Source organism: Macrobrachium nipponense, chromosome 21, assembly GCF_015104395.2.
Source record: "Macrobrachium nipponense isolate FS-2020 chromosome 21, ASM1510439v2, whole genome shotgun sequence".
NCBI lineage: Eukaryota > Metazoa > Arthropoda > Malacostraca > Decapoda > Palaemonidae > Macrobrachium > Macrobrachium nipponense.
Genome location: NC_087212.1, coordinates 29894798 through 29919923, shown reverse-complemented (window position 1 = coordinate 29919923; position 25126 = coordinate 29894798). Strand labels below are relative to the sequence as shown.

Sequence of the window (25126 nt, the reverse complement as noted above, 5' to 3'; positions counted from 1 at the left end):
GTAAATTTACTATACAGAAGATACAAGGATAAAATAAATCAGCTAAGACAAAGATAAAAATTTAACATTAAATTGACTTATATCTGCCTGAAAAGAGTTTATAATAGAAAGACATCAACAGCTAAAGTTTTGCGTTGGGAATGTTCTGATCATGCTGGATGTACTATCTAACAATCTGAGACTGTTTCTTTTATCTAAGGGACTTTCTGCCCCTCCAAATATATACAACATTGTTCAAAATGCTTTCTCCTGATTCACTATGCAAAATTTTTGGACAAACTATGGCTTAAAAAATGATTTTATGACTAAAACAATCTAGATAAAGAAAAAATTCAGATACCAAAACGCATTCCAAAAAGTTATGAAGTCAGGAATACATCACATATTATCTCTGATAAACATAAATTAATGTCAAGGGAGGTGCACAAGAGGAAATAACCCATTCATACTAGACAAGTGTGATGCTCTATACATACTGTTTCTTTAGTGCAAAGCAATAAAACACTCCAGACAGTGATTTCAAGCAAATAAAAGTAATTTTTGATGGCTAAAAGTCACTAAAGAATAGTTATAACAGAAAATAAATTTGATAAGGATGAGAGGAAGGAAGTCACGAATACGTACACACTATAATCATCTTTGGATGAGCTGTGTATACAGTATTAGTATAAAAATACTAAAAATAAGTGGCATTACTTTTTAGTGAATAGAATAGTATGGATGATGAAAATCACTAGTCAAAAAAATGGTTATGCAATGTAAAGTAATGACACTTGGCCAGTTTCATAATGGAAATGCAAAAGTTTCTTCCATGACAATTTGCTGTTGTTTACAGGTCAACTGAAGCAGCATACATAGTATGTATGAGGTTACGCAATATGTATGTAAGCATTTCTACAAAAATATCCTTATAAAGGTAGAAATAAAAATTATTGGTCTACTGATATACCTGATGCTTGTGAAATCTCATTTTCAATAAAACTATTAGCCTGTTAGTGTACCTAATATTTGTGAAATCACATTACCACAGTCCAGCTGTATTCAGTTATATAATAAATACAATGCATAAGAATGAGTTTAGGCAATGAACCGATCATACCATCAAAGTACTATTTGAATTTTGAATTTTAAGACAAACAGCGTAAGTTTATTAACCTATCAAAATACTAAACTATAGATTGGACTGAATATCAATATCTTGACTAGTGTCACCTTTGTGTGTATTACTAGACCATATATAAGTCTGTTTCCTTCTGTTAAGAATGATTAACAATTATGTTAGTGTATTACTAGGCCATATAAGTCTGTTTCCTTCTATTATAAATGATTAACAACTATGTTAATATGAAAAACAGAAAAACAGAAAAACTAACTTACATGACAAAATATATAATGCAACAGAGTATGTCAACTTACCCACAATATATGATTCCCAGTAAATGCTTTGGTGTGCCTCTTTATATCAGTTTATGTAGAAACAACACAAATTAACTATGCAATACACATCTGGTGAAAAAATATCATCCTTCTTTATACACTGTATAAATCTAGCATTAAACTGGTACAACAACATGACATTTAGTTAACCAATGCTTCCTATGATACCAAAATGCCTCAGTAAGCAATATCACTTCAACTTCTACATTACTTCATTATGGAACACTAATTAATCATGAAAGTCAACAGTTTAATTCAAACAATTGAAGTGTTAGGCAGTCTTATGTGTAATAGTTTGTACAATCTTGTTTTAGCCCTTTATGCTCTGTATTCTCATAAGATGATCTATAACAGGTTTTGAGCGACAGAGGGGGATAATTCTGCCTTGAGAGTTGGGGGGGGGGGGGGGGGGGGGGGGGAGGGGGGGAATGTACTGCCCCTCTCTATCACAAGATGTCTTTTCCTTTATTAGTTCATAAATACACCCAGGTATTGCTGTTGTTTTTAGTTATCCTTTATAATAGTATGACAGCTATAACTGTAATTTTGCAAAGAAAAGTGCAAAGAAATATTAGAAAAAACATGTACATATACTTGATGAAAAGTTACTGAATCTCCCCATCTTGTAAATATTTTACAATACGTATATATACTAGTATATCATATGTACTACTCAGAATTTGTTACTGATTTTAGTTTTTATCTGTTATGATACTGTGTGAGCTGTAATTCTAATTCTACAAAATAAAATAAATTATTAGAAAAAAACAAATATAACTTTGTAAACTTAACATGATATTGTTAGTATACAATAAAGTTTTGTACATACTTACCTGGCAGATATATACTTAGCTTACGTCTCTGACGTCACGACAGAAAATTCAAAACTCGCGGCACACGCTACAGGTAGGTCAGGTGATCTACCTTACCCGCCGCTGGGTGGCGGGTGTAAGAACCAATCCCCCTTTCTTGTCAGATTTTTTCTTCCACCTGTCTCCTGAGGAGAGGCTGGGAGGGCCATCAATCGTATATATCTGCCAGGTAAGTATGTACAAAACTTTATTGTATACTAACAATATCATTTTTGTACATGAACTTCCCTGCCAGATATATACTTAGCTGATTGACACCCTTGGTGGAGGGAAAGAGACATACACTCACCTAGAAAGTGGGGACAACACATGTTAAAGGAATAAAAATATACCCTTGGTTCTTACCGATATTTAGCAGAAGACTTCACTATCTACTGGTCTATTAGGTCTGCGTGCCTAAAGAGTTACACGAGGGCGTGACCTATAGCTGAAGAACTCTTTGGGTCTTACCAATGGGAACTGAGTCCACTTACTTGGCAGAATCCAAACAGGGTCTGGTCAATGGGGATCAACCCGCTTACATGACAGAGCCTATAACTACCAAATGCAAGGAGCCTCAAGCACAACCGATCACCTAACCAATTACAAATATTAGTATACGAAAGAAGGAGCTGCCTCCTGCAACCTCCTTCATACAACCAAAAAACTCAATACCAAAAACTAACAGGGAAAAAGATTAAAAAGGATGTGTTTCAGCTCCCTTCCCCAGCACTGAATCCGCCGACGTAAGGGCCTAGCCCAAAGCACTTTTCATACGTAATCGTTACGTCTTTTAGGTAGTGATTGGAGAAGACTGATTCACACCTCCAAAAAGTGGCCTTCATGAGGTTTTGCAATGACATATTCTTCTTGAAAGCCAAGACGTCGCGATGGCCCTTACTTCGTTGCGCCACCTTGACTTTCAGAAGTCTAAACTGTTCCTGATTGCACGATGTGTGGGCTTCTCTAATAACATTCCTGATAAAGAATGAGAGGGCATTTTTAGATAAGGGCCTACTGGGGTCCCTTATCGAGCACCAGAGATTGCTTGCATTAGCCCCAAGTCTTCTCTTCCTCTGAAGATAAAATTTAAGGCTTCTCACCGGGCAAAGAGATCTCTCCTCTTCTGTCCCAACTAAGGAGGATAAGCTTTTAATTTCGAAGCTCCTGGGCCACGGTGAAGATGGGTTTTCATTCTTGGCCAGGAAAGATGGAAGAAAAGAGCAAACAGCGGAGCCTCCTTGGAAACCTACCTCACCTTCTAGAGCTTGCAGCTCGCTGACTCTCTTCGCTGAGGCTAACGCAGAGAAAAAGTCTTTTCATCGAGAATTCTCTGAACGAAGCTGTATGGGGAGGTTCGAATCTTGAGGACCTCAGGAAGAGCAGTACGACATCTAGATTCCAGCTAGGGACTAAGCAAGAGGTTCTTTTAACCGTCTCAAACGACTTGATCAAATCATGGAGGTCCTTATCTTCAAATATGTTTAATCCTCTGTGACGAAAAACTGAAGAAAGCATGCTCCTGTAGCCCTTGATGGTAGAGACTACTAACCCGCATTTTTCTCTCAGGAAGAGAAGAAAATCTGCTATCTGAGTCACAGAGGTACTGGAGGAGGAAACTTTATGAGTCCTGCACCAACGTCGAAAAACATCCCACTTCGACTGGTAGACCCTGGTGGTGGAAGGTCTACGTGCATTGGCAATAGCCCTTGCAGACTTTGCCGAAAAGCCCTTAGCTCTGACGAGACTCTTGATAGTCTGAATCCAGTCAGACTGAGAGCGGGGAGGTTCTTGTGAAACCTGTCGAAGTGGGGCTGTTTGAGCAGAACGACTCTTAGTGGTAGGGATCTTGGAACATCCACCAACAATTCCAGTGCCTCTGTGAACCAGTCGTGGGCAGGCCAGAATGGAGCTATCAAGGTCATCCTCGCTCCTTCTGAAGCTGCGAACTTCCTTAGCATTTCCCCTAGAATCTTGAAAGGCGGGAATGCGTAAAGATATAGGTTTTTCCAATCCATCACGAATGCATCTATTGACACTGCTCTCGGGTCTGCAATAGGGGAGCAGTATAGATCTATCCTCGCATTCCTGGAGGTCGCAAAGAGATCGAGATGGGGCCTGCCCCACGTCTTCCACAGCTCCTAGCATACGTCCGAGTGCAGAGTCCACTCTGAGGGAAGGACTTGATTCCTTCTGCTTAGCAAATCCGCTCTGACATTTCTTTCTCCCTGTACGAACCTGGTGAGGAGACTTATCCTCCTTTCCTCCGACCACAGGAGGAGCGATCTTGCTGTCTCGTACAGGGAGAAAGAGCGAGTCCCCCCCGTTTCCAAATATAAGCCAGGGCTGTGGTGTTGTCCGAGTTGATCTGAACTGACGTTTCCTTTACGAGGGGTTCGAAGGCTTTGAGAGCGAACCAAATCGCCGTCAGCTCTTTCCTGTTGATGTGCCAGGACACCTGATCCCCCATCCAGGTGCCTGAAACTTCTCTTGACCCGAGAGTAGCTCCCCAACCTATGTCCAACGCGTCTGCATATAACACTAGGCTGGGGTTCTGAATGTGCAAGGAAACGCCTTCCTTGAACAGGAGAGGGTCTAGCCACCAACGGAGATCCTCCTTTACCACTTGCGAAATCTTGAACGCAAAGTCTAGACCCTGAGATCTTCGGTTCCAGTTCCTCATCAGGAAGAACTGTAGGGGTCTGAGGTGCAACCTCCCTAGAGAAACGAATTGCTCCAGCGAGGAGAGTGTCCCCAACAGACTCAATCCACTCCCTCGCTGTGCATACATCTTTCTCTAGAAAGGTTGCGACCTTCCGAACATCGGGTTATCCTCTCTGGGGAAGGATACGCCCGAAAAACCTGAGAAGCCATCCGAATCCCCAGATAGATATGATCTTGACTGGGGATTAGCTGTGACTTCTCAAAATTCACTAGCAAACCCAGAGAAGCTGCTAAATTCAACGTTAAGCGAAGGTCCTCCAGACATTTCTCCTTCGACTTGGCCCTGATTAGCCAATCGTCTGAAGTAGAGGGGAAATCCCTCTCTCCCTCGAGGATGAAGCCACTGAGCAACGTTCTTCATCAGCCCTGTGAAGACTTGGGGGGCTGTGGAAAGGCCGAAGCATAGGGCCCTGAACTGAAACACGTTCCCTCCCCACATGAATCTCAGAAACTTGCGTGATGAAGGATGGACCGGCACGTGAAAGTAAGCGTTCCTGAAGGTCCCGTGGACCACCATCCAGTCCCCGGGACGAAGAGCTGCTAAGACTGATGAAGTCGTCTCCATAGCGAACTTCCTCTTCTTCACAAAGACGTTCAGGGCGCTTACGTCCAGAACCGGCCTCCATCCTCCTGAGGTCTTGGGAACAAGGAACAGACGGTTGTAGAAACCCGCAGAAAGAGGGTCCTCTACCATCTCTATTGCCTCTTTCTCCAACATAAGCTCTACTGCTAGAGCGAGGGCTTGATTCATGAGTGGGTCTTTGTATTTGGCCACCAGCTTCCTTGGTGTGGTGGTCAAAGGTGGTCTCGAGATAAAGGGAATGAGGTATCCCTTAGTGATGATAGCTAGGGACCAGTTGTCCGCCCCCTTCTGTGCCCAGACGTCTGCAAAATTCAGAAGTCTGGCACCCACAGTCGTCTGGAGGACACGAGAGCTATTTCTTGGCCCTAATAGACCGCGAGAAGGTCCTTCCTCTTCTAGGTGGTCTCGAACCTCTGGAGGAAGAAGTGCGGGACGAAGGGCCTCCTCGAAAGGGCTCCTGCCTACTCTGACTGTCCTTCTTCGTTTTCTGCTGGAACGAAGTTTTCGGGATCCTAGCTGAACGAGCCAGCATATCCTGCGTCGCTTTTGCTGACAACGAGCTGGAAATATCGTTGATTATGTTCTTCGGTAAGAGCTGCGGAGAAAGTTGAGAGTATAATAAGGAAGCTCTCTGCGCATGGGAAACAGCCTTGGTTAGAAAGGAGCAGAAAACTGCCCTTTTCTTTACCACTCCTGCTCCAAAAAGTGAAGCTATCTCCCCGGATCCATCTCTAACTGCCTTGTCCATACAAGACAGCACCGCGTGAAGATCTTCAGGTGAAAGAGAGTCTTGATCTTGGGTCCTCTTTGCCATGACTCCAAGGGTCCAGTCAAGAAAGTTAAAAACTTCTAAGACCCGGAACATTCCCTTCAGAAAGTGATCTAACTCGCTCATACCCCACGTCGTCTTTGCAGAATTAAGAGCCGAGCGACGTGCGGAATCAACCAACGAAGAGAAGTCCGAGTCTGCCGAAGAGGGAAGAGTCAGACCCAAGGGCTCTCCTGACTCGAACCAGAACCCCATCTTTCCCGTAAGTTTGGACGGGGGAAAAGAAAAGACGGTCTTCCCCTTCTCCTCCTTCGAGACCAACCAATCATCGAAGTTCTTGAGAGCCTTCTTCATCGACACTGTCGGTTTCATCTTAACGACTGAAGACTTCTTCGATGTATTAGTCATCGAAAATAAGGACGGAGGTGACGGAGGAGCAACGGCCGAAAGAGACTCCCCAAAATCTTGCAAGAGGTCAGTCAATCTCTTGTACGAAGACACTGAAGAATCCTTGGGCAAATCTTCCTCAGAATCCCCAAGATTCTCTTCAGACGAATGACGCTTGGAAGATCTACTGCAAGGTGGAGAGCTTTTCCTCGGAGAGCACCTACTGGGAGAATGTCCACTGGGAGAGCGCCTACATGGAGAGCGCCCACTGGGAGAGCGCTTACAGGGAGAGCGCCTACTGAGAGAGCGCCTACTTGGAGAGCGCCTACTAGGAGAGCGCCTAGAGGGAGAGCGCCTGCTAGCGGAAGCTCGCCTGTCGGAAGCAAAGTCCAGGTCCACAGATGAGCGCCTGGACGAGGGAGAGCGCTTATCAGGCTCTCTGCGCCTGCCAGGCTCTTGGCGCCTGCCAGACTCAACACGCCTGCCAGGCTCTTGACGCCTGTCAGACTCAAAACCCCTACCAGGCTCTTGGCGCCTGCCACGGGGAGAAAAAACTTCCACGGAAGAGTCCCTGTCTGAAGCAAAGCGCTTACAAGGCTCTGTGCGCCTATCCAATCGGAAGCGATCAAAAGGAGAGGATTGCCTCCATTGGCGCCTACAAACTTCTGTACGTTCGACCAAGGGCGAATGGAATCCTGGCGAGGGAAGAGCAACTGGAGAACAGCGCCTACTAGGCTCCGGGCGCTCGTCAAAAGGAGAGCGGCTACCAGGCGAAGAACTCCTCCTCCGCTCCTGACGAGTACAAGGCTCTTGGCGCCTGTCAAGCTCTTGACACTTAACCGAAGAAGAGTGGAAATCTTGAGGAGAGCACCTGTCAGGCTCCTTGCGCCTGACATGCTCAATACGCTTGCTGGGGAGAGAGGAGAGCCTACTTGGAGAGCGATCCCGAACTTCAACCTGAAATTCTGACGTCCTACTACGAGGCTCAAGAACACCTCTAGCAGGAGGAGAGCAAGCAGAAGAGAAGTTCCTTGACTTCTACACCGGAAGTGAGACGTCCTTCCGACGATGAGAAGACCCGGCAATAGAATCTGCTAAAGCCGAAATCTGCGCCTGCAGACCCGCCAAGATGCACGCAGGAGATCTCTTGAAATCCTCTACTGGAGACATTGTCTGGGACCGAACAGGAGAAGCGTAAACTGCAGAACTCTTGGCTCTCTTGCGTTCCACTTCAGGCTCTTCCGCGAAGGATTCGGGGCTGGAAGGAAGGGCGCAAGGTACTTTCCAGGGCCTCTTGAGAGGGTGAGACGACTCCGAGGCGCTCCATCTACGCTTAGGAGAAGGCGACAAAGATAACGAGAAACACTGGCGCAACACCTCCTTCTTGGCTCGATCCAAGGCAGCCTGGGAACGAACAACAGGATCTGCCGAGGGGACGCCTGACCGGTGGGGGTTCTCCCTAACTTTCCGGTGGCTTTTGACTTTCCTCCTCCACTGGGTCTGGGAGTCTGGAAGAGGTCTAGGCCTGGAAGCGTTAGTGAGCCGGTCAGACGCACCCTCCACTGCACTAGGGGCACTGCACTGATCACTTGCACTGTCACTCTTACCTTGTAGAGAGCGAGCGAAGCTCTCCTTACTCCTGATCGAGGCTCTCCCGGAAGCAACCTCCGAAAACGAATCTTCGGGTTCAAAGCTGGGCGCAGGGGCTGAAACTGGAGAAGGAACTACTTCTACTACAGGGTTCTCAACGTCAATTTCACTCACTCTCGATCTACTCGAGCTCCTTGAAGAAGCCTTGCGCGCCCTATCCTTCTCCAACTTCCTTAAATAAGAAGATAGAGCCTTCCAACCATCCTCATCTAAACTCTCGCACTCTTTACAAGGGTTAACTAAAGAGCATTCATTCTCTCTACATAACATACATACGGAGTGAGGATCTAAAGCAGCTTTTGGAAGCCTCACTTTACAGTCACTCACTGAAAAAACTCTAAATAAAGCAGGTTTCTTAACCTCAGAATCATCCATGATTACTAATCCAGAGAAAAATCCAAAAGAAAAATCCAAATAGCGTATGCCAAGCCAACAGACAAAGGGTACTTCACCAAAATCCAATTCGTCGGCAACAAGAAAGAATCTAACTATCGGAAGGACTGAACAACAGGTGTTGTCCACCTGGCGACAGAAAAAAATCTGACAAGAAAGGGGGATTGGTTCTTACACCCGCCACCCAGCGGCGGGTAAGGTAGATCACCTGACCTACCTGTAGCGTGTGCCGCGAGTTTTGAATTTTCTGTCGTGACGTCAGAGACATAAGCTAAGTATATATCTGGCAGGGAAGTTCATGTACAAAAATTTATTTTTATGAGTTTCTTGTAAAAGAGGCCCCACACACAGTTGAAAACAATGACTTCCAACTTCCCATGGACGATACAGAAAAATGTTTAGAATTTTTTTCTTGCACCTTGTATATTTGCACATCTTCCTCTTTCCATTGATTTTTTTAAAAATTGGTCAACCTTAAAGTTTTGCCCAGTCTGCGGGTCTGTTAAATATATATATACTACTATTAAGCCTGTCCCTTAAGGGTTAACCAATAACCTGGGTTCTTATTTATAGCAGTCAGCTCTTGTAAAAATATTTAAATATAAACATATCTATGTAACAAATACTCTCATACTGAGCTTTACTTATCCAAGCTTTCTTTGTCAACCAAACTGGGAAAACTATTATACGTACTAAAGAACAAGGCGAAGAGTCGGCTAATTAGCAGAGCAAGCCTCCACAAAACAGAATACTCATATGTGAAGAGGATACCAATATGTGAAGAGGAAAACAAAATGAATAACATAAAATAAACAAAAAATCAAACAATTACAACATAGCTACAAAAATAAAAGTAAGGCAGTAGTGCATAATACATTAGAAAGTGGTTGTAAATATGTTGTTCACCAAGATTTAGACCTTTCATTCCCTCCTATACTGAATTACCAATATTTCATCCACTTATCTTTTCCATGGAGAAAGAGAAACACTTCACGTATCTATTATATACATAATCAGCTGACAAAGAAACAAATATCACATATGCCACCCTTGTAACTATATACTAGTACTATTTCTTGTGCTTCCACACACACACCAGTGCTAGCAACAATTCAAATCCTCAATCCTTGGTATGGGGCAATTAAATAAGATGTTGTCACATCTGTAACTGTGAAAAATTAGGAAAATAAATTTTTTTCTTTGTACCTGCATGAGCAAACTTATGACTGCCCAGAACTAGATTCTAGCAAGACAAGTTAATCTTTGCTAAAGGATACAGGAGAGAAAATGTTTAATACACTTCAGCAGCAATAGCAACATTCAATAACTTAGGAAAAACATTAAATTTCATACAATAGCCCTCTTGAAAATCAGAGAAGCTAGAATATAACCACTTTATGAGCACCATTCATTATCTGGACAGACTGAAATACATCAAGTGAAAAATAAAGAAAACATATAAACTGTATACTACTATCATAATACTACGTACTTGCCCTTAAAACAATTAACTGAGGTTTGATTCCACATTCCATTGTGTTTGGTATTTCAGGAATAGTACCACAAAAATTTGTGTAAATTCTTTAAGCCAAGCAGTTTTATTTCCTGTAATATACATACCTATAAGTACAAATCGTGTGTAAAGTACTACTTCAATAAGTAGTACTTTGTTCAAACCTTACTCAGTTCACTGAGGAAGCATTTTATCTGTTCAAGAGAACTTCTTGGAGAATAAAAATACTGGCTTCCTTAGCAATTTCTCAAAATAAAACATCTTGTGTCATTAAATACTCTTAATGAAATAAAACAGAGGACAGACAATCCAGAAGAAACAAAAAACAAGAACTCAATTTGCTTAATAGTAAATAAGTGCAGTGAATTTCAAACCAGTGAAAGATTTACAAAAGTTACTAAATGTGCTTAAGATCTTCTGTTTACACCATCTTACAGAACAACAAAAATGTGATTTATAGTCATGATTCCATACCAGTTCTGTGTCATTTCTCTATACTATAGAAAAACAAAGTTGCTAGAATCTTTCAAAATCATCTAATAATAACTATGCCAAAACTGGGAATAAGTAATCATCCACATCTCTAAACAATGTAAACCTTACTTCATCCTGAAATATCAAAAGCTGCATATCACCTGTAATAACCTGACAGAAAGACATATTTCCTGAGGAAAATATTTCAACATTAATAGCCAAGTAGTAATACATTTGTGGAAGTGATACGGCAAGCATCATTTCCTATCAAACGAGGTGGCATAAAATTAAAGAGGTCTGTGATTTCTAGACTTACACTAAAGAAAAGATTGTAACTCACAATACAGTATTAAATGCAAATCCCTATCTAATAAAAAAACCAATATAAACCATAATGGTGCTTATCTTCAGTTATCTGTATAGTGTTATGATCTTAATACAGTATTTTTGACAAATGACTGTAAAATTATGGTATACTAAATACTGTGTAATTGGTTACTGTAGTTTTTGAAGCTCCATTTCCCACGGTTTATTAAATAGACCGAGCTACTACCTGTTACATCTAAGTTATTCAATTATTTAACAATAAGCAGAAATTGTTGCCACATTAGAGTCAAGTCATTCCACTTTAATCTAAAATAATTTTATGTTCCTTAAATACAAATCTCTTACTTTCCTTATGCAAATTACCAACCATTTGACAGTAAGCAGAAACATGTCCTTAAGGGGGCCGGCCGGAACCCCTATAGTATATGGTGGTATAGGGCGAAAAATGCAGTCATGAAAAAATTCATGGAGCTTCATATGGCAATTGAGAATACATATACGAAATATTTCGTCAAAATTCCTCTTACTTTCGTAGTTACAGGGTAATTAGTTATCGTAACTCAATAAGCCTAAAACATTGATCCGTACAAGAAAATGCAATATTTCTTCTATTATCGTAAATTTTGATAATTATTGTCAAAGAAATTGGGAGAAATGGCATCTGTAGACATTCCCCGAGTCGAGAAGGAGACTTCAGGCTCAGCTACCAAGTCCAGTCCTGATTTAGTGCGATCACAGACTTCAAGTAGTCTACACGTTCCATTTCACCTCTGCCATTCGCCCGCTTTTACGTATGTTTATGTATGTTTCGGCAAGAATTTCATCATGCCAATGAGGAAAAGACAAGGAAAACATCTCGCTAACATACAGACGAAGAAAAATCGCTCAAGTATTATTACAGAATATCATAATATATGCGTAGTTAGTGAAGAGAGAGGGGAGGGTTGCTTAGTAACGCCCCCGTCTTGCTTGACAGCACACGTCACACTATGCCCAAGGCTATGATCTTTGAGCAAAGAGATCTTCATTTATGATAAATAACAAAGTTTTGGAATACGAAGGAAAACTTTGAACGCCCGTATCTCAAAACTATACTTATTGACCTTCAAAATCTATCTTCTCACTTAGTTTTAAAGCTATAACATTGGAATTTGGTATATAACTCAGAAAGACATTATAGAACAATCAAATAGAGCCCTTTTTTCCAATTTTTGTTTCGTATTTTTTTCATAAATTTTTTTCTCCTGATTTATAGGGTTTATTTTTTTACCATATTGAAAAATTCATATCTAGCAAAAAAATGACTTTTAGAAAAAAAACTCTTCATTCGATTGGAGGTCTACATCAGGTCTATATATGGTAGTAATCCCAGGTCTTAATATTAAATATCAAGGGAGGAGATAGAATTTGAAAAATGGTTATTTTCGGGATAAATCGCCCTGGCGTCACAAAATCGAAGGTCAGAGGCGAAAATCATATGCGGTTTGGAGATGTCCCAAGTCACCTTATTAAGTGGCATGAATATCAAAGTCCTGTCCTTAAAAAAGGGCATTAGCCGGCCGGCCTCCTTAAAAGAAGTAACAGCATTATGCTTTCCTCCAGCACAGAATTTTGCTTCTACACAAAAGCCCTACACAAATATCATCAAGCATCAAAGGAACCTAGGAAACTTTCTTTAAAAATCCATTTACCTTCTGTAGTCTGATACCTATATGACACACAACCTTATCCTAAAACATCAAAGTATTTGGGAGATTTAGGATTAATTCCACAGTATACCACTTGCTTAATACTAGTTAATGGTTACAGCATTTATTGGCTACCAAGTGCTCAAAAGATGTAAAGACTGAAAGATGGTAATCCAATCACCTACCACCAGAGTCAACTGCTCTTACTGAAAATAGCACCTGTTACTCAATGTGACATCCCTAAATTCCAAACAAGCAGAAATTTACAAACATCCCTATCACCCTTAGTATCTTGTTCAACAGACATCCTTTAAATATTATATTATGGATAAAGCCTATACACATATTCTGATCTTAGTAATGGAAGAAAAGCAAAAATTGTGGGGTATGATCCAGATAACAGTTGTGTTAAGTTACAACAGGGACAAAACCTAAAATCAAGTCTGCAACAATCTTGTTTTCTTGAACTATTGTTTACAGACCTTCTTATGATGTAGGGCTATCCTAGGTTATCTTCCAAATGGTCTAATAAGTTTGGAGATCAAAATAATGCCACAAAGTCCTCTGACCTACCAGGCATTTAGTTCTTTCACTTGAAGGCTTTAAAATGCCCTCACTTATAAGTCATCACAGTTAAAAGTCCAATTATTTCATTGTTACTACTGGCTGAGAAAAAGGAAAACATAAACTTAAGGGTGAAGTCTTTGTTAAAAACTCAATTCAAGGACTTATTTTTCTACAAAGCTCATCAACAACAAGGTATGGTCCCACTCTGGTCGAGCAACTGATGGTCTACAGATCTTTTCAAAGCTCACATATATCCTGAAAATGTGGTATGGGTTTTTATCTTGATATTTTCAACAAGACAAAACAAGAAAAATGTGACCAGCTTATCATGATAGACATACACAAACAGACCCTGTGAAACCCTTGAGAAGCTAAGTACCAAAGGACACTTTTTGATACTGGAAAAGGCAGGGTACAGCAAGGTATGAAATACCAAAGGACACTTCTTGACAATGGAAAAGGTTAGGTTCAAGAAGGTATGAATTACAACAGGACACTTCTTGATATGTACTGGAAAGGGCAGAGTACAAGGTATGCAGTATAAAAGGACACTTTTTGATACTGGAAAAGGTTGGATACAACAATGTTTGAAGTACAAAAGGACACTTGCTGATATTACTGTTCCTGGAAAAGGCTGGGTACAAGGTACAAAAGGACACTTGCTGATATCATTATTACTGGAAAAGGTTGGGTACAAGGTATATGACTTACAAAGACACTTTTTGATACTGAAAAAGGTTGGAAACATGATGTGAACACCAGAGTTCCAGAGTATAAATTAGCATAAAATATTGTTAAACATTTGTCTTTTCCTGCTTCTTACATTACAGACTCAAAGATTACAAAGATGAAGCTTATTTGCATTTTTATTGGAAGGAAAATTGCTTCATTTTAGATGGTTACAGGCAAAAACAAAGATCCTTTTGTTCTATTGTCATACATTTTCTATTTGCCGATGTCACCATTGTTTCACATATGTAATAGCCCATCTAAGGCTGCTTAACAAACCTAGTTGTTGGTTGGTCTCACAATTAGTTCTATAGAAACTGTTGTTATGCAGCAAAATCAGGGTCAGAAAAGGCACTCTTATCTGGATAATGACTCTTTAGCCTTGGCAGGCAACTTTCCTAAGAGAACAACCTTCCAAAATCATACCAGCAGATGGAAGGGACCCTTTAGACTTGGTAGGCAACCTTTTTAAAAGGTTACTCTGAATACAAATCTTGTTCTCCAATCTTGGACTGTGCCATGGCCATTGTATTGTTGCCTTCTGTGGTATTGGGTTTGAGTTTCCTTGTTTGAAAGTACAATCAGGCATTTTTTCTCTTTTGTTCACTTTCCTGTTTTTTTCAAAAAGTGTGTAGGACAGGCTGATGAGAAAGCAAAAGTTCCTTGGTGGATTATCAGGAAAGTGCCAGTACCTTCTTCTTTAACTAATCTTTTCCTTCTAGGCTTTTCACAATTTCTAAATTCATCCTGACTGACAACCCCCGCCACCTCCTGTCGTGGCAAACCTGGTGGGTTTCTTATTTGCCTTACAAAGTGTGCAAAGTTCTGTAAATAACATAAATACTGTTGCTGAATGTATTATTATTGTTTATTCTGTTGATTTCTATTGCTGTGGTTATGAGTCTAATATATTAGTTTTGCTATTACGTAATATGAAGAAGTTAATTTTGATTCTTTTGCAAGACAGTGAGCTGAACCCTAGGCCTGCTACCCATTAGATTGGTGACTAACCCTAGGGAAAAGGCTGAACTGCTTCATTGAGATTTTGAAGCTATAGTAATCATCTGAGGATGCCCCTCTCCCTGATATGTACTTGTCATGCCGAGCCTATTATTACAAAATTTGTAATTCCCTCTAAGGATGCTTAGAAAATTATCAACTTGATAGCTTGAATGGAAAACATCCTGATGGTTTCTTCCCTTTGTTTTTTAAAAAGGTTTCTAGTGTGTTGCATCCGAGGATTAGTAAATTCTATAGATTTATAGGTTAACATAGTACGTACTATGTATCTTTGTGGATGAACGCAAGCTAATTAATACAGCGCCCATTTTAAAGAATGGCATATCTGCAGACTGCAGTAACTACAGGCTAATTTCTATTCTCCCTGTTCTCTCCAAAGTTTTTGAAAAACTTATTTATAAACTTCAAAATCTTTGAGTGGGTGGATATCTTTCAGGTTAACTTCAAGATTTCCTACAGGAAGGCAGCAACGAGTTGCTGTTGATGGGATCTTTATCAAACCAAGACCTACTGTGTTTGAAGTTCCACAGGGTAGTGATCTTGGTCCATTGTTATTTTTATTGCATACAAGTGGTATGCTTGTTGGTCTGGAAAACATGATAGTTCAGTTTGCCAATAATGCAACACTTATGAGTGTAATCAAGTCTCCACTTAAGAGAAATGAAACTCTTAGTTTCATTCAATCATGACTTGGACTGGATCAGTGAATGGTGTAGTTGACTGAGTATTTGGCTGAACTCCAGTAAAACGAAAACACTGTTGATTACATCTCTTAAAGATTTTCCTCACCCATCCTCCCCTTCAGGTGAATGGGACTCTGCTGAATGAATCTGAAGCTTTAACATTTCTAGGTGTAACATTTGGCTTACATCCTACTTTTGAGAAACATCTACTGAAAGTGTCGGCAAATACCACACAAAAGTTATGCATAAGACCTGTGTTGGTAAGTGATAAAATCATTGCAATCTGTTTTAGGTCATTTGTCCTTCCTTTACTTGAAAACTGTTCTCAAGTGTGGGTGTTTGCTTCTGCCAATGATATATTTCCTTTAGATAGAGTAGTTTGGGGAGGTAGGTTTGTTTCCTAATAGTACTGTAATAACCATTATGACTTGGCTCATCAACAGATGGTCTTGTTAATTTTTCAGTTTTTCACAAGTTGTATTTTAACATAGATCTTTCACATTCACAACTGATCCTCGATCCCTTTTACTGCTGAGAGCAACCAGATTTGCTGAAAAGTAGCATCAATATGCAGTAAATATGCCTTGTTGTTGAACTCGGTTCCAGAGGTCCTTTACTCCTCAGTCTGTTGGACTGTGGAAGTCTCCCTGAAGAAGTCTAGTGATTGGAACTTCATAAGTTCAAGAAAAAATGCAATGGATTATGTGCTGTCCCAAAACAGTTCTCCTTGCATTCTCATAATTTATTTAGATTTGATCTATTTATTAATTAATTTATTTATTTTTTGAATAAATGAGATTCCTTCTTTCTATATTTCCCTTTACCTCTTCTTAGTTCTTTCTAAGAACACCATATTCTTTGGAAGCACAAATTTCAAGTAAATTGCCCCTGTGGGTTTGTTTCATATGAATAGGGTTCATCCTCTGAATAACAATAATAATCATAAAATTGTGTTTTTTCTTACTCAAGACTTGATACTTTTCACTGTCATTTTTTAAGTAAGACCCTTAAGATACATTAGTATCAAAGAGGGACACATGTGGAGGAACCTCAATAAGGCTAATTGTGACTCCATTTATAATTTTTAAAAAAAGGCTCCTTTGGATAAGCCTCCACAAATGAATGGATGACAGTCAAAAGACAATATTACAGAATATGGAAAAGTACATTGAGAAAAGTTGAAAGATCCATTTTGTGCTACTCAAACTCTGTTAAGCATAATCAATATCAACACTGAATACAAGATTGGGCTAAATGCCATAGAATTGAGTCTGGACAGACAGATTTAGATGAGGAATTGACTTTGGTCATGAAAAATGAAGTAAATGAATGAAGATTTGTTTTAAACAGCACAAGTTATGTAGACACCATGAACAATAATGCTCAATGGAATTGAAGAAGTCACAGTGTCAGTGATACTGACCTGTGGTTCCTAACCAATAATCAAACATGATAAACTTTTAATCAATTTGTATTTTTCATTACTAACAAACCTGACGTCTTAACATTAGGATAATCTTCTAACACCAGCTGGAAATCCAGTAAAACTAATAAAAAACTTGTGTGATCCAGGGACTATTGGCAGCTGTACCTGGTCGCGGGGTATTTGGTAATCCCTACAATGCCTTGGGCATCCTTTGAGTTCACCACTTATTCCTCCAAGCAAGTTTTGATTAGGTGTAAAACTGCCCAAAACCCGTCCTGATGTTTCCAACAACAAATCATTAGAGGAAACCGAAGGGGTATGGGAAGCATCAAATCCAGGTGAAGAAACATATGGAGCAGCATGATGCATAGTCGGAACAAAAGAAGCTGAAGACTCTTGGCTATCCAAAGTTGGCAGTGTCTCCTTTCTTTTGCACTGACCCTTCTCATAAAACTTTTTCCACTGTTCCACCAGTGAACAATGACAAACTGAATATGGATTAGTAATTGCACATACATTTTCTTTGCACCTACTGCACATAGGGTGACGATCCATAGACACGAAGTTAAACATCTCGAACAAGGAAACCCACTCACTACAAGATCCACACACACTTAGCACACCCAGAAAAAAGATAGGAAAACGAGAAAACTACCCACTTTAAAAGAATACTAATCATGTCCTCTCTTAAAGGTGGTAAGAAAGTATCTGATGACCTCACTGTATATCCAAGGTATTGTGGGAACTACCAAATACCCTGTGAGCAGATACAGATGCCAATAGTTCCTGGATCACCCAAGTTTTTTATTAATTTTACCGGATTTCCAGCTGAAGCTAGATTATCCTAATGTTAAGACCAAAAGTTTGTTTCATATATGAACAAATATATTTTAAGTTGGGGCTTCACCACAAAATGACAAATTCCAACATTTATTATACACTGGTTGGCAAAAGGAAAAGTCTACTTTTTAGATGAAAGATTATGGCAGAATGTTTAATTGTTTATGGAAATGGAGAGACACATGACATCCTGGCTTTCTCTGATCATGATGCTTGAAAGAAATGAGTTACTCATTAACATACATTACCCACTGAATAAGCTGAACCTTAAACTTCAGCAAAAGAATAGTACAGTGGACACCCTGTATTCGCGTTCTCCAGATTCGCGGACTCACACATTCGCGGATTTCTCTGGGGAACGTTTTCCTGCATTATTCGCGGAAAATTCGCGCATTCACTGTATTTTTCTATGATAAATATCCACAAATTCCTGGTTTTTTTGATGAATTTCATCATAAAATGCACTTTTTGTGATAAAACTATTAAAAAACCAAGTATGAAAATTTTTAGTGGGTTTTTCTTGAGTTTTAACTAACAAAATAGGCTGTTTTTAGCATTTTCATAGGGGTTCCAAACATTCGCGGATTCTAACTATTCACAGGGGGGTCTGGTACACATCCCCAGCGAATATGGGGGGACTACTGTACATCTTTTTCAATTTCAAGAATATCCACAGAAACTTTCATCCAAGCTACAAAACTGGCACCAGAAAGCCAGACTTGGAAACCTTCCCTGCTGAAATGACTCTGCAGTGGTAGAAAAATTCAACATGGAACTGAATAACACCCTAAAGAGGGATGTTGCTGGGAATCTAGAATTCCTTAAAAAAACTTCCCTAATCTCACAAAATAATAAGAGACTACCACCTCTATCTACCATAGATTCAGATTTGTCAAAATCTGGGAAGTGGGAAAGGCAGGGATGCTGTCTGTCACTTCCCTCGTTTTTCCTATCCTTGGCCAATTTGTTATGATCGTTATTGTTTATCTCTAGCTGAAGGTCTATGGAGGACTATGGGAACATAGTGAGAACTTTTTTATAAATAGAAGAACCAGACTGAAGTACTGTTGTGCAAAACCACCAGTGCTAAAAACAGCTGATAAGATAGATTCTTGTACGAATCTTGTCTTCTGAACAATTATTTACTCTTTGATATCTTGGCTTGTTTAGGGACAGATTTCATAACTTTCTAATGATGTAAAAAAATTCCTGTAACTTGACACTCCTTGTATGAATCTACTTTTGAGTTTTCCTATAATTTTTCCTAATTTCACAATTCCGTAAACTTGTTAGAATAATGAACCAAAAAATAAGCCCATGAATTGCTAAATTGTCCTTCAGCACACTTCAAGGTTAATCATGATACCTGAGTTTGAAATTTTTCCTTGAGGCAAAGTAATCTGCCAAGAATGTGATGTCTGAGCAGAGGATTTTGTACTTATGGCACAATACTTGACCAGGAAATGTGATGCACAAACACAAAATTTATCTTTTGGGCACAATATTCATCCATGACGTGATTCGCCATACATGCAAATAAGGGGTTTGTTCACTGTATGAAAACATCACAGAATGAATGTCTTCAATACCCAGTGCAGTTCCTGTAAAAACACAAACTAGTAGTTGCAAATACTCTTCAAAGATATAAAAGCACATTGATTTCTGTACCATCAACTTCCACAATTATCATAGTTTTTTATTGGTATTTCATGTTTATCCCCGACAGATTATTCTACAAATGTAAGAAACAGTCTCCTATAAATATTATAGTTTTAATTGCTCGATTTTTGGGCTGGACACCACTTCTTTCTCATTTTCCTAAAAACTTTATAGGGTGAACTCTGACATTTGACTAAAAACTTTATAGGGTTAACTCTGATATTTAACTAACATCTAAACTGCCTACTGATTGTGCCACTTTGAGATCACAAAAGATTGGTATAAAGACCTCTCACTAATAACACTTTTGTTTTAAGGCATTGCTAAAGTTTCTCATTCTCTATGGCATGTGATTCTTGCAGTTACTGTTAGTGTATTGTTGTTACTTTTACATCACAGAAAATATAATATAATAATCTACCGCTTACCTGCATTTTCCTTATAAACAATGCAGCATTCCCTTCAAATACAGTAATTAGTAAGTAAAAGAGTGGAGTATTTCCTTATACTCATAAAAGAAAGACTAGTGCACAGATAATCAAAAATAAAATGCAACGTTCAGTGCATACCCGTATTAAGTGCAAATGTACAGTAATTCTTCAAAATAACTAAGTCAGTTGATATGACTACACACACTATGGACATATACGGATTGCTTCAATGTCATTATCATAAGCTGCATGGCTTAATGATATCCAAGGGCTTGGAAGAGGGGGGGAAATGGTGATATAAATGACCCTTTAATTTTAATGGGTCTGTGTAGGTAACAGGAAACAAGTGGATTAGTAATTCATTTCAGTCTCTTGCTGGTTCTTTTAGCTTGAAGTGTGCTATCTGTGCTGTGCAGTGCACTATTATGAACCAAACATTCTGCTGTTATTTTTGTTGGTGTGCCTATGTGCTACCTGGACTCATGTCCCTATATGCTTCATCTTATGTATTGATGGTACCACTTCCTACCAAGAGGTATGACAAAATCAAGATGACAATGAGAGTTTCCATAAGTCTCAGGATAAGCTATGGGCATACTGTACGTATACCAAATAATCTGACAGTAAAGCAGTAAGTAGTAAAATTTTTTTTTATTTAGATCAATCAGCAATTATGTACAATAAGTGCTTTCAGCACTATGGTCTATAATTGAGCAATGTGTAAATTGCAAACAAAGTTTTGTTCTGTTTTTCTAATCACTGTCATTTACTGTTCAATTATTTACTGATTAAGGTGTTCTGTTGTAAACAGTACTATGTAACTTGGCAGCATTCAGCCCCTAAATGTTAGTTTCATATAGTACATATGTGAATAATATACACATTAAGCTACAAATGTCCTTTAATATCTAATTCGCTCTACTTCAGAATTAATATATTCTCATATCTGTTAACTGAAGGGGAATTTTTAGTTGATAATAATTTTGTCAGCTCCCGGGTGTGAACCTAGGAACCCAGAAATCAGGACGTACAGTGCGCCTTTAACTGCACAGCTGTTAAAGGTGCTTCACTGTACGTCCCGATTTCTGGGTTCCTAGGTTCGCACCCGGGAGCTGACAAAATTATTATCAACTAAAAATTCCCCTTCAGTTAACATATTACGTATATGAAAATACAACACCCATATATCAGTAAATACTAACCGAATAAATATCAGCGATTGGAAAAATAGAAACTGCTCAATTGTAGGCCATAGGGCTGAAAGCATTCATTATAATTCATGATTAATCTAAACAAAAATATTGACTATTTACTGGCTTGCTGTATGAATAAGGTAAACAAGTGTATTATGTTCTCTATATAGACTGCATGCTACTGTTAGAAAATGAACAAAACTTTCTGCTGATCTTTCATCATCACTTGTTATTAATGATAAACAAAAATATCTTGCTTTTACATAGTTTTTCATTCCTTATCTTGAATACTGTCTAATGTCACAAAACTTCCAATTTGTCTTTTGAGTTTGTTAGTGATTTGCATATTGTTAATTTCAATTATAACAGTAATGACAACATGTATGTACATACGTACTTGTAAATACTTAACCTTACATAATTCTTTTATTATTGCTAAAATATGGCTGATTAACCTATAAAACAATATGAAGTTACCTGGAATAGGAACTAGTTCAACACAAACATCATCAAATAAGAATAAGAGTACTGGAAATGGCCAGATAATTCAAAATTGCTGACTTTCCTGTTCTTAAATTTCACATAAGTGATAAAGCTTCCATTTTACATAACAAAAACTAAAAAAACATACACAAAATGTATTTTCCAATTTTCTTTTTCTTTGATTTAATCTAAATTAAGGTATGTATTCTTGAAATATGTACATTCAGTATGGAAACCTACAACTGTTGGAAAAAAGGTAGGCCTTATTGACAAAAACTCAGTTTTTGAAGCGTTTACTCACGGGATATTCTTTCCAACTTACATCCTGGCTGTTAGTATTAGTTTTCTTGCTGTCCTTTCAATACTGGTTTTACAATAGTACAGGCTTAGAGGTAACAAAAAATATCTACCTCTTCCAAGGTCTGCCCCACCACAATATGAACTGCCTCCTCCTTTCCTTCTCCATTGTATATTTTTACTCAATTTGCACTTTGTAATACTAAGCATCTCCTTTGACAGCATTTTTTACATGGTATTGCATTAGTCTATTTAAGTCTTCCACTGCATTCATGTGATAACTTCTTGAATGGAACATTTTCTTGGTAGCCATAATCTTTATTTTTCTCAGGCACATTTTGAATCCTCTTTTCTATTACACCCTGTCATCTTCTAAATAGATTTAAGCCTCTTCCTTTCATTCTGTTAACACCATGTTTTCTGCACACAGTAGCTACCATGGTTTATCTTTTTTCACTCCTATGTATCTTCATACACAATAGAAATCTGCTGATCATTGGTACTATACATAAAAATTTATTTTGATATTCATGAGATATGCTTGTCTTGTCCTCACTCTGAATCACATTACGATAATATTATAGAACCTTTACATACTTGCTTAATGACTATGGCAGCATGTGGCTTTTGTTACCGAATTTGAGGAGCAAGACCAAGTCTGAATTCTATTTTGTGTTTAGCAGTGTAAACCAGTTAATCTATTGTGGTTCATCAGGAGAGAGATCCAAAAACATGCTTATTTCTTTTTTAATCTATATATACTAGTTGATTGATCAACTAGTATATATAGATATATATTGCTCAAAAGTAAGGAATAAAAGAATGTAGAACATCATCCATATTAAGCAAATGAAAGATAGGAATGGTACGGTCATAAAAAAGGAAGAAGACATCCTGAAAAGATGGAAAGAGTATTTCGAGCAACTGCTAAATGAAGAAAATTGAAGACTTGTAAGAGAGGATGGAAAGTGAACATGGGAATGGTAATGGGGATCTCTAGGGATGAAGTGATACAAGCTTTAAAAAGAATGAGGAATGGGAAGGCAACAGGACCTGACTTAATGCCAGTTGTAGTTTAGAAAGCCTTAGGAAAGGAAGGGGTAGACATCTTGTATGATCTGATGGTAAAAATATTTGAACAGGATAAGATACCAGAAGAATGGCAGGAAAGCATATTGATACCTATATTTAAAGGTAAAGGCGATGTCCAGGAATGGATTAATTATAGAGGTATCAAACTAATGTCTCACACTTTGAACATTTTGGAAAGAATAACACATGGCAGGCTAAGAGAGGAAGTGAGGACAGGAAAAGAACAGTTAGGATTTATGAAGGGAAGAGGCACAACGGATGGAATATTTTGCATAAGGCAGCTGATGGAGAAATGCAAAGAAAAAACAATGAGACCTGCAACTGGTATTCATAGACCTTGAAAAGGCCTGTGACAGAGTGCCAAGGCAAGAAATATGGAGATTTTGAGGGAGAAGATGGTACCAGAAAAGTATGTCAGAATTATTCAGATGTACAGGAATGTGTATACTAGAGTGAGATGCAGTGTTGGAGAGACAGATGGATTTGAGATAGGGGTCAGCACATAGCCCATTCATCTTCAACATCGTGATGGATGAAATGACCAAGGATGTTAGAGAAGCTATGCACATGATATTGTGTTGTGTTCAGAGAGGAGGGAGGAGTTGGAGGGGAGGTTGGAGAGGTGGAGAGCAGCACTTGAGAAGAGAGGAATGAGAATAAGCATATCAAAAACCAAATACGTATGTGTTCCAGTACTACTGAGGATGGTGGAAATAGTATAAGATTGGATGGGGAAGAAATAAGAGTGAGTACAGAAGTTCAAGTACTTGGGGTCCAATTATAAGACAGTGGAAGCATGGACTAAGAGGCGGGACATGGAATTCAGGCAGGGGGGAATAACTGGAGGTCTGCATCAGGGGTCTTCTGTGACAAGAAGGTTTCTCTGTAATTGAAGGGAAAGTTTCATAGGACAGTGGTCAGACCAGCTATGTTATAAGGAAAAGAAACAGCAAGTTTGAGAAAAACAGAGAAGATGGATGTAGCTGAAATGAGAATGTTAAGATGGATGTTGGGAGTAACAAGGGAAGATAGGATTAGAAATTAGTATATAAGAGGGTCAAGAGAAGTAGTTGGAATATCAAAGAAAATACAGGAGGGAAGGCTTTAATGGTATGAACACCTGTTACGAAGAGAGGAACATCATGTTGGAAGACATATGATTGAAATGGAAGTGCGGGGTAGAAGGAAGAAGAGACCAAGAAAGAGATGGCATGATTGCATAGGGGAAGACTTGTTATGGAAAGGTATTGACAAGAATGATGGACAGGACAGAAATTGATGGAAACTACTCATTCATAATGGCGACCCCACATAAAAATGGGATAAAGCTAGAAAGAAGTTATACTAGTTGATTGATATGCATGGAGAGGGATAATTCTACACAAAGTTTAGTAAAACCTCAGATGGATTATGCAAGAGCAGGTGAAAATACAAAGCAACCAACCAGACATCTGGAATGATAACACAAAGGTTAACATTCATCTCCAAATTCATAAGTAGTTGGCAAGGTGACCTAGTCGTGATAATGAACTTGGATCTCAAGGCTTTGGAGTGACAAGTGTATCCATAAATATCAAGCAAAGAATTTGAGACGTTAAGAGGGCATTGTGGCTATTACACACACACACACACACACACCATATATATACATATACATATAATGTAATAGATATATATACTATATATATATATATGTATACAGTGGTCTGCCGTATTCACAGGGGAAGCATACCAGACCCTCCCATGAATAGTTAGAACCCACTAATAGTTGGAACCCTTATAAAAAGGCTTTACATCTCCTATTTTGTTAGTTAAAAATCAATAAAAACCCACTAAAAATTGTTATACCTACTTTTTTAAAAGTTTTATCACAAAAAGTGCATTTTATGATGAAACTGATAAAAAATTAG

The 25126-nt window shown here is 38.9% G+C and overlaps 1 protein-coding gene across 3 annotated transcripts in view; it reads right to left on the bottom strand.

Annotated features, from left to right (window-relative positions):
- Positions 1–25126, bottom strand: part of LOC135197888 (AP-1 complex subunit sigma-2-like) — a 155653-nt gene that overhangs the window by 41242 nt on the left and 89285 nt on the right. Inside the window, exon 5 of one of the 3 annotated variants that reach the window (XR_010310676.1) lies at positions 1417–1506. The exons of the other annotated variants lie outside the window; for them this stretch is intronic. The gene's annotated coding sequence lies outside the window, so the exon portion shown is untranslated. The remainder of the gene's footprint in view (positions 1–1416; positions 1507–25126) is intronic. 3 annotated transcript variants of the gene reach the window in all.